Source organism: Fukomys damarensis, unplaced genomic scaffold (assembly GCF_012274545.1).
Source record: "Fukomys damarensis isolate Sample0158 unplaced genomic scaffold, DMR_v1.0_HiC HiC_scaffold_30, whole genome shotgun sequence".
NCBI classification, from domain to species: domain Eukaryota; kingdom Metazoa; phylum Chordata; class Mammalia; order Rodentia; family Bathyergidae; genus Fukomys; species Fukomys damarensis.
The window spans coordinates 4,075,234-4,084,175 of record NW_022900942.1 but is presented as its reverse complement, the minus strand read 5'-3'; the positions used below and the strand labels follow the sequence as shown (position 1 = coordinate 4,084,175).

General features: G+C 48.0%; 1 protein-coding gene across 4 annotated transcripts in view; it reads right to left on the bottom strand.

The window, feature by feature from the left end:
• The window catches only part of Ddx39a (DExD-box helicase 39A), a 19,395-nt gene that overhangs the window by 8,559 nt on the left and 1,894 nt on the right, over positions 1 to 8,942 (bottom strand). For 2 of the 4 annotated variants that reach the window (XM_010613444.1, XM_010613445.3), the window contains exon 2: positions 113 to 284. The gene's annotated coding sequence lies outside the window, so the exon portion shown is untranslated. Of the gene's footprint in view, positions 1 to 62; positions 84 to 112; positions 359 to 8,942 lie in introns of those variants that run through there. The other 2 variants (XM_010613443.3, XM_033757428.1) reach the window with 2 other exon arrangements.

The following is an 8,942-nucleotide window of genomic DNA, read 5'->3' as shown; positions in this document are numbered from 1 at the left end:
CCCGCGCCCCCACTTCCCGCTACCCATTTTCCAACGCTGTATCCCCTCCACCGCTCACTCACCGCTCCGACCTCTCCGCGCCGCGGTCCAGCGCCCGAGACCCGCCGCTTACCTGGTTTCTCGTTCGCCTCCGCGTGCTACGAGAAGCGCCGCCCAACGCCGGTTATCCGTCGCGCGCCGGCACTCTAAGGGCCTCGTTTCCGGCCTCCTAAATCCCCCACTGTAGTTTTCTCTCACTGGACTGCTGGGTTGTCATTCGTAAGAAGCGAAAGTGATGATTGGACCTAGTGGAAGGTGTCAGGACCATTGGTGAAGAAAGGAAAAGAGGGCAGCCCCAATGCCTGAGTTTCATTGGTTGACCTAGAAATAGGCGTGTCCGAAAAAATTGAGGTGAGCGCCGCTTCACGTTTTATCACGTGACTTAGATTAAGCACCAACCCACACCCGCGCCGCCATCTTTATTATTGGCAACTGAAAGCCAGTTATTTGGTGCGTGGCAGGTTGGTTTGTTTGGGTTTTTTTTGGTACTAATGAACCCAGGGCCTTCGCTCTGAGCCACAACCCCAGCTCTCTTTTGTTTGTTTCTAATTTTATTTTATTTTTTGTTTTTCAAAATAGGGCCTCACTATGTAGTTCAGGCTGGACTCGAACTCACAGCAATCCTCCTGCCTCAGCCTCTCCAGTGCTGGGATTACATGCGTGCACCACTACACCCAGCACTCTAATTTTATTTTGAAACACAGTCTCGCTATATTGCCCGGGCTGAGCCTCCCACCTCAGCTTCCCAGAGTGTTGCACTCGACTTGCCCAGCTTTTTGAAATGTGGCTTTTGGCTGTGACCATGGCTCCTAGACATCAACAGCCAGCCTCCATGTAGCCCACAGTGAAGGCTCTCTGAAAGAGCTCTGAGAAGATGAGGCAGTTTGAAGTGACGATTGTATATTCGGGGTTGTTTTGTTTTTTGTTTTTTGTACCTTGGATTGAACTCAGTCCTTGCGCTTGCAAGGCAGGCGGCAGAACCACTGACTGAGCTAAATGCCCGGCCTTGTACATTCGTTTTTTTAAAAAAAAGCTTTTTATATTAGTACACATTGCTGGGCAAATCAATCATTTGTTCTTCTCTTGCCAAGTGATGTGCCACTGTGCCACCATACTACAACATATTCACCAGTTGATCAATTGGTTGTTTGGGCAGGTTTTTTGTCTTTTTTTTTTTTTTTCTTTTGTACCTGGGATGTGAACTCACCCTTGCACTTGAGAGACAGGCAGTGGCACTACTGAGCTAAATCTCCAGCCCCCCACCCTTTTTTAAAACAGAGTCTAAGTCACTAATTTTCCCAGGCTGGAGTCGAATTTATGATCCTCCTGTCTCAGCTTCCAAAGTGCTGGATTTATAGAAGTGGTCACCACACCCAAAACATGTTTAGTCAGTTTTTGTTTTTGCAGTGCTGGGGATTGAAGCCACGCCCTAGTGCATACCAGGCAGGCCTTCTACCACCCAACTACACCTTAAGCCTCTTTTTTTCTTTTGGTACCAGGGATCGAACTCTGAGACCTTGGCTCGCAAAGTAGGTGGCTGAACCACTGAGCTAAATCCCAGGCCCACCTCTTTTTTTTTGTTGTTGCTTTTGAGACTTGAGTTTCCCTCATTTGCTCTTTCTTTTTTCTTTGTGGGGTGTTTTGTTTTGCTGCTAAGGGCACTAGGGATGAATCCAGTAGGTACTCTAACACTGAGCTACATTTCTAGATCTTTTTTTGTTTTGTTTTGTTTTTTGAGACAGGGTCTCACTGTGTAGTTGAGACTGACCTGGAATTCACTACATAGCCCAGGCTGGCCTCGAACTCACAGCACTCCTCCTGCCTCAGACTCCCAAATGCTGGGATTACAGGTGTATGACACCAAGCCTGGCAAGATCTTTTTAACGTTTTATTTTAATCTGGGTGTAGTACAAAGCTCTGTAATACTAGTCCTCAGGAGGCCAAGGAAAGAGGATCACCATGATGTTGAGGCCAGCCTGAACTACATAGTGAGAACTTGACTCAAAAAATAAATAAATAAAAAATTTTATTTGGCTGGGGATTTAGCTCAGTGGTTCTGCCACCTGTCTCACAAGCACAAGGTCCCAAGTTTGATCCCAGGTTTTACCAAAAAACAAAACAAAACAAGAACAACAAAAAACGAAAAAATTTAAGACCGGGTCTTACTAGGTTGCCCAGGCTGGCCTGGAACCTGTATTCCTCCTGCCTCAGCCTCCCCAGCAACTAGAATTACAGATGTAAACCAGAGCACAGGGCTTGCTTGTTTGTTTTTGAGGCTGGGTCTGAATCCCTAGGCTTAGGCAATTCTGCCTCAGCCTACTGTGCCCAGCTTGGCCTTTGTTAATAAAGCTGGCACAAGTATTTTGGTGAACGTGAGTACTCATTTCTCTAAATACCGAGGGACAGGATGGGTGAGCCATCAGTCATGTGTTCAGCTTTCGTGGCCTGAAACTGGGACTGGCACCCTGTGAAAGTTCCACTTACTCCTCATCCTTGTAACTGGTGTTGGCAGTCTTTTCTTAGCGGTGCACTGATTTGGGTATTTGAAGAGGATGGAAGTCAACTGTAAATAGGATGAGCCTGCTGTGCCATTCCTGTGTCCCTCACTAGAGGTAACTTCCTCTAGTGTTTTGGTTACAATACTGGGGAATTAAACCCAAGGGTGCTCTACCACTGAGCTCCATCCCCAGGCTTTGGTGAATTGATTTTTTTTTTTTTTAAGTCAGGGTCTCACTATATAGTCCATGTTGCCCAGGCTGGCCTCAAACGTACAGCAGTCATCCTGCCTCAGCCTCCCAAATGCTGGGATTACAGGCATGCGCCATCACAACCAGCTTTAAACCCTTTTTATAGAATTATTTTTTACATTTAAGACAGAGTCTTGTTAAATGACCAGGCTGTGGCCTCAAAGTTGAGATCCTCCTGCCTTAGCCTCCCAAGCTGCTGGGATCACAAATGTGCACCGTGGAACTCAGCTCCTCCACTGTTTTCCAAAGTGGCTCTAGAATGCAGACTGTTTTTAGTACAAGTGACCTTGAGTCCAGGAGCCAGACAACAAACTCAGAGCCGAAGTCACTAGACAGCTAACTTCAGCCAGACAACCGAATGAGGCAGTTGTTAAGCAACCGGAGGAGGCTTGCCGTCCTGCTCAGATTCTGTGTACAATGTGGGTGGCCAAATGCTTCGCTCCTTCTGGGTGCCCAGTGCAGCCAGGAAAGGATGCGGGAAGCAGGCTGGGGATGTAGAACAGTGGTAGAGCACTTGCCCAGCCTGCGTAGGCCCTGGGCTCGGTCCTCAGCCCTTTATAAACATACCCATTGGGGAGAGGGTGGGACAAAATAGACACTGGCAACAGGGGCAAAAATAAGGGGCTGCCAATAACTCAGTCTATAGAGAAACAGTAGTTGGGCGTGGTGGTGCAGATCAGCAGGTCCAGCACTTGGGAGGCTGAGGTAGGAGGATTGCCTTAAATTTGAAGCCAGCTTGGGCTACATAGTGAGTTCAAAGCCAGCTTGAATTACAGAGCAAGACCTTGTCTCCAAGAAAAGAAAGAAAAAGAAAAACGGTATTTCAGCTAGGCATGGCAACAAATGCCTGTTATCCCAGAACTGTGGGAGGCTGAGGCAGGAGGATCACAAAACCAAGTGCAATCTGGACAGCTTAGGGACTTAGTGAGACCCTGTCTCAACATAAAAATAAAAGGGGCTGGGGATATAGCTCAGTAAGAAAGCTTTGGGTTTCATCCTCAGTACCAAAACATTTTTAAAAAGACAAAGTATCTCTCCTTTTTTTTTTGACACAGTTTTGCTATGTAGATCAAGCTGGCCTCAAGCTCATTATGTAGCCCAGGCTGGTTTCAAATTTGAGGCAATCCTCCTGCCTCAGCCTCCCAAGTACTGGGATTACAGGTGTGCACCACCACACCCTGCAAAAAACCAGTATTTTAATGCAATATTTTATGTGGGTTTTTTTTCCCCCAGTTCTGGGGATGGAACCCAGGGCTCCATGTGAGCTAGACCAGCCCTCACCACTGAGCCTCACCCCAGCCCCCAGCCCCTTCCTTAAGGCTGCACTCTGAGGGGGTGACAGACTCAGCCAGGTATCTGGGCAGCCTGGAGTCTTCATCGATCCCTAGGGAGAGAGGAGGGCATGGTGGAGGCAACAACTGTGGATCATGAGATCACTGGAACCAGAATGTCCTGTTGGAGGGTCAGGGAATAGGAGGGCATCTGCCATCCATGCAGCCAGAGAGAAGCTTCCCCTTCCCGGATTCAAGCTGAAATGTAAAAGCATCAAACTTCAACTACAAAAAAGATCAGAGCTTCCTAAAATACACCCACCACCCAAGATTAGCAAATGTGAACATTTGTCATACTGGCTTGCTTCGTGTCAGAATATTTTTAAGATAGAAAAGACTTCAAACACACCCACCCAAAGAGCTAAAAAGAAAGTGATGGTGACCAGGGCTGAGGAAGCAGCAGGCATTCTCTTGCACTGCCTCGGGCAGGTGGCCAGGAGCCCCTCTAGAGGAAAGGCAGTTCTCAGAACTCCCTAGCCAAAAGGCCAGGAAGTGATTGGTCTCTCTTCTCCTCTCTTTCCTGGGGTTGGAACTCAAGGCCTTCACACTGAGCTCCATCCTCAACCCTTTTTATGTTTCATTTTGAGACAGGGTCTTGCTAAATTGCCCAGGCTGGGCTCAAACTTGTGATTCTCCTGCCTCAGCCTCCCCGAATGCAAGGATTACCAGCATTGGGCCACCATGCTCGGCTTCATAGATTGATCTTGTTAAGGGCTGGGTCCTGCAACCAATTCTCCTCAATTGAGGAATGACAGCACTGCTAGAAATAAAAAGAAACTGTCACTACATTCGACATTATGGATGGATCTCAAAACCAACATCTTCTTTGTAAATATAGTAAAAAAACACTGAATCACACACATTGAAAAGGGTAAATTGTGTAGTCTCTGAATTTTATCTCCATTTAAAATAAAGCATGTGTCATGAAAAGAGCCCCCAAAACCACATGCTGATGATGCCATGTTGTGTAAAGTCAAACACACACTTGTAATCTGAGCTAATCTAAGAGGCTAAGGCAGGAAGATCACAAGTTTGAGCCCATCCAGGGCCATTTAGGACACTGTCTCAAAAATACAAAGGGCTGGGCTGGAGATGTAGCTCAGTGGCACCACGTCTGCCTTGCCAGTGTCAGGTCCTGAGTTCAATCCCTGAAACTGGGAGGGAAAAAAGGTAAAATTAAAAAACAAATAAAAAGAGGCTGGGGATTTAGCTCAGTGGGGCACCGCCTGCCTCGCAAGTGCGAAGACCTGAGTTCCATCCCCGGTACCAAAATAAATAAGTAAGTAAAAAGGGCTGGGGATATAGTTTAGCAGTCCCTGGGTTCAATCCCAAATACCTCCCCCACCAAAAATATTCATTAAAGGGCTGAGGATTTAGCTCAGTGGCACTGTGCCTGCCTGGCAAGTACAAGGTTCTGAGTTCTATTCCTGGTACCAAAAAAATTATAAAGAAAAAAAGGGAAAATGGAAACAAAGCTTTTGTACATAGGGAAGGGAGGAGGCCTGTTTGGGGGAGAATGGAATAAAATTTAAAAAATAAAATGTAATCAAACAAACAAACACACACACACACAATTGCAGTATCTGAGCCAGAGGCTATTATTATCTTCTTGGCAAATGAGGCGCAGAGCAGAGCCATGGCCGCCAGAGCGTCGGTGTCAGTGCACAGGGTCTGGGGACCGGCCTGCAGCCTGTGCCTCAGCAAGCTACTGCACGCCTGGCTCCAGACTTTACCTGTTGCCTCTCCCCCACCACAGAACTGGGGATTGAGCCCAGGGCCTTCACACTGAGCGCCATGCCCAGCCCTTCTTATCTCACTCAGTCACTAAACTGGGCTCAAACCTGCAAATCTTCCTATCTCAGCCTCTCAGCTGCTGGAATTACAGGTGTGAGCTACCATACTTGACTCACCCCCTATTTTGGGAGGCAGTTTCTTAACCCAGGCTGGTAGTGCACACCCATAATCCCAGCACTTGGGAAGCTGAGGCAGGATTCCTGCAAGTTCCAGGCCACCCTGGGTTACATAGTGAATTCAAGGCCAGCCTGAGTTACATTAGGAAGACCTTGTCTGAAAAAACAAAAAAAAGGGAGGCTCAGGGCGCGAAGGATTTAGCTCAGTGGTTTCACTGTCTGCCTCACAAGCACAAGAACCAGAGTTCAATCCCTGGCACCAAAAAGAAAAAGAAAAAGAAGGGTGCCAGTGGTGCAGCTCAGTGGCATGCGCCTGCCTGGAAACCACAAGGTCCTGAGTTCGATTCCCAGTACTTCCCCCAAACAAGAACCGGTAAAAAACAACAACAAAAAGCCAGGAGGTGGGGCTGGGAATGCAGCAGCTATTTGGTTTTATCTCTCTGTCGGTTTTTGAGACAAATCTCACTGTGTCACCCTAGCTGTCCCTGAACTGGGCTCAAGGGAGTCTGGTCCGCCTCCTGAGTAGCTGGGCTACAGATGTATTTTGATGTATGTCTTTGCAGTGTAGGGGATGTAACCCAGGCCTCCAACCATGCTAGGCGAGTGCCGTATATAGTCCATGCCTGTAATCCTAGCACTTGGGAGGCTGAGTCAGGAGGGTCAAGAAAAATTGGAGCCCAGGCTGGGCTACATAGTGAGATTTTATCTTAAAAAACAAACACAATAAAGCAAGACAAATTTACAAAGAAGAAGGGCTGGGGATGCAGTGCAGAGGAGGAGCTTGGCTGGCATAGGAAAGAAAGGCCCTGGTTTCCAACTCCAAAGAAAAAGGCAAGGCAAACACATCAAGACATGCAAGGGGTAGGGTTTGGAAGGGGTGGGATGGGAATTGTAGGGTACATTCAGGGAAGGCCACATTTGCACAAAGATGGAAATGAAGACAGGAAGACAGAATACTAAGATGTGAAGGAAATATTTCTTTTTTTTAAACCTTATTTTTAAGCCAGGTCTCACTATGTAGTTCAGGATGGCCTTGAACTCTCTTTGTAGCCCAAGCTGGCCTCAAACTCACAGCGATCCTCCTGTCTCACTGTTTGAGTGCTGGGACAACAGGTGTGTATCACATGCCTGGCATGAAGGAAATCACTGCAGGCAGAGGGAACCACCAGTGCAAAGGTCCTGAGGTCACAACAGGTTCCACATGCTTGCACAGCAACCAGGAGAGAAAGAAGAAAGGAGCAAGGTAGGTGGGAGGTGAAGGCAGGGAGTTCACTGTTCCTGGAGTGGGTCTGTTTTCCTTACCATCTCGGGCCCTCCGCCCCTGCCATTCCTTCTACCAGGCACCTGTCTTCCTTTTAATCACCTGCATTTTTTTTTTTTTTTTTTTTTTTTGTACCGGGAATCAAACTCTGGGCCTTGTGCTTGCCAGGCAGGTGCTGTGCTGCTAAGCTACATCCTGGGCCCACTTGAGATTTTCTAACTCCTCCCTCACAACAGGTGAGGTGCCTTATTTTGGGAGCGGGTATTGGGGGCTGAACCCAGGGCCTTCTCACTCAACTACACTCCCAGGCCTTTTTATTTTGTATTTTGAGCCAGGGTCTCACTAAGTCACTAAACTGCCCAGGCTGGACTTGAATTTGCAATCTTCTTGCCTTAGTATCCCACAGCGTTGGGATGACAAGTGTGTGGCATGATGCTGCAGTAAAAAAGCTAATATTTAAACAGAGATCTAAATAAAGCATTGAGGCCAGCAGAGGGGCAATATAATGAAAGGCATTCCTTTTTTTTTTTTTTTTTTTTTTTGGTTTTTTGAGACAGGGTCTCACTATGTAGTTGAGGCTGAACTGGATCTCACTATGTAGCCCAGGTTGGTCTCGAATTCACAGCAATCCTTTTGCCTCGGCCTCCCGAGTGCTGGGAGTACAGGTGTGCACCACCACGCCCAGCTCTGAAAGGCATTCGTGACCAGACTGTAGCCAGTGCAAAGGCCCTGGGGTTGCAGGTGAGAGTAGTTAGAAACAAGAATGTGCACATGTGCATGTGTGAACACGCGCATGCACACACACACACCCCCCAAAAAGAAAGAAAAGAAAACAAGAGCACAACCCAGTGCTGTTCCAAGGGGATGAGAAAAGTAGAGGTGGGGGAGGCGCTGAGAAGACTCCCTTGCAGGCCAGGTGAGGGGCAACAAGTGTTTGTAAGTCCACTAAGAAGGCAGAAGCAGGCTCTCTGGCAGGGAAAGGCAGGCGAGACCTCAGCGTGAGTTACACAGGCCCAGGAAGCTGCAGGACGCAGCAGCACAGTTATGATGATTGTACAATCCGTCCTTTGTCTCCCTGTGAAGGCCCAGCGTGCAACTCTGTTTCCACCACCACCAGAGTCCCCTGTGGGTATCGCTAAACGCTCTCGCTGAGTAAATGTGCTGGATGGTTGGAGCCAGGTCCTGGCAGGCTTCCCTGTGTGGCATCCGGGGAGGCAGGCTGGATGGAGCTCCGTAAGGGTGCCTCCTGCCAGGCCCACCCGGACTCTCAAGAGACCTCTCTCTGCTGTGGCTTTTCCATCTGTAAAGTGGGTGGACTAAGCTGAGCTTGGTGGGACCAAAGCTGTCATCCCAGGACTTGGGAGGGTGAGGCAGAAGGACTGCTGTGGGTGCAAGGCCGGTCTGGACTACACAGTGAGATCTAAAGAAAAGTGTGGGCTACACAATTAGAAGGAGACGAAGCTCTGTCTGCCAGGAGAAGGGCTACAGACATCCTGGCTTGATGATCAGGATGAGGGGCTTTTCAGATTTTTTTTTTTTTCTTTTTGAGATTGAACTCAGGACCTTGCTCTTGCTAAGCAGGCACAGTGCCACTGAGCTAAATCCCCAGCCTCAGATTTTTCTTTTCCTTTGGGATTTTTTTTTTTTTTTTTTT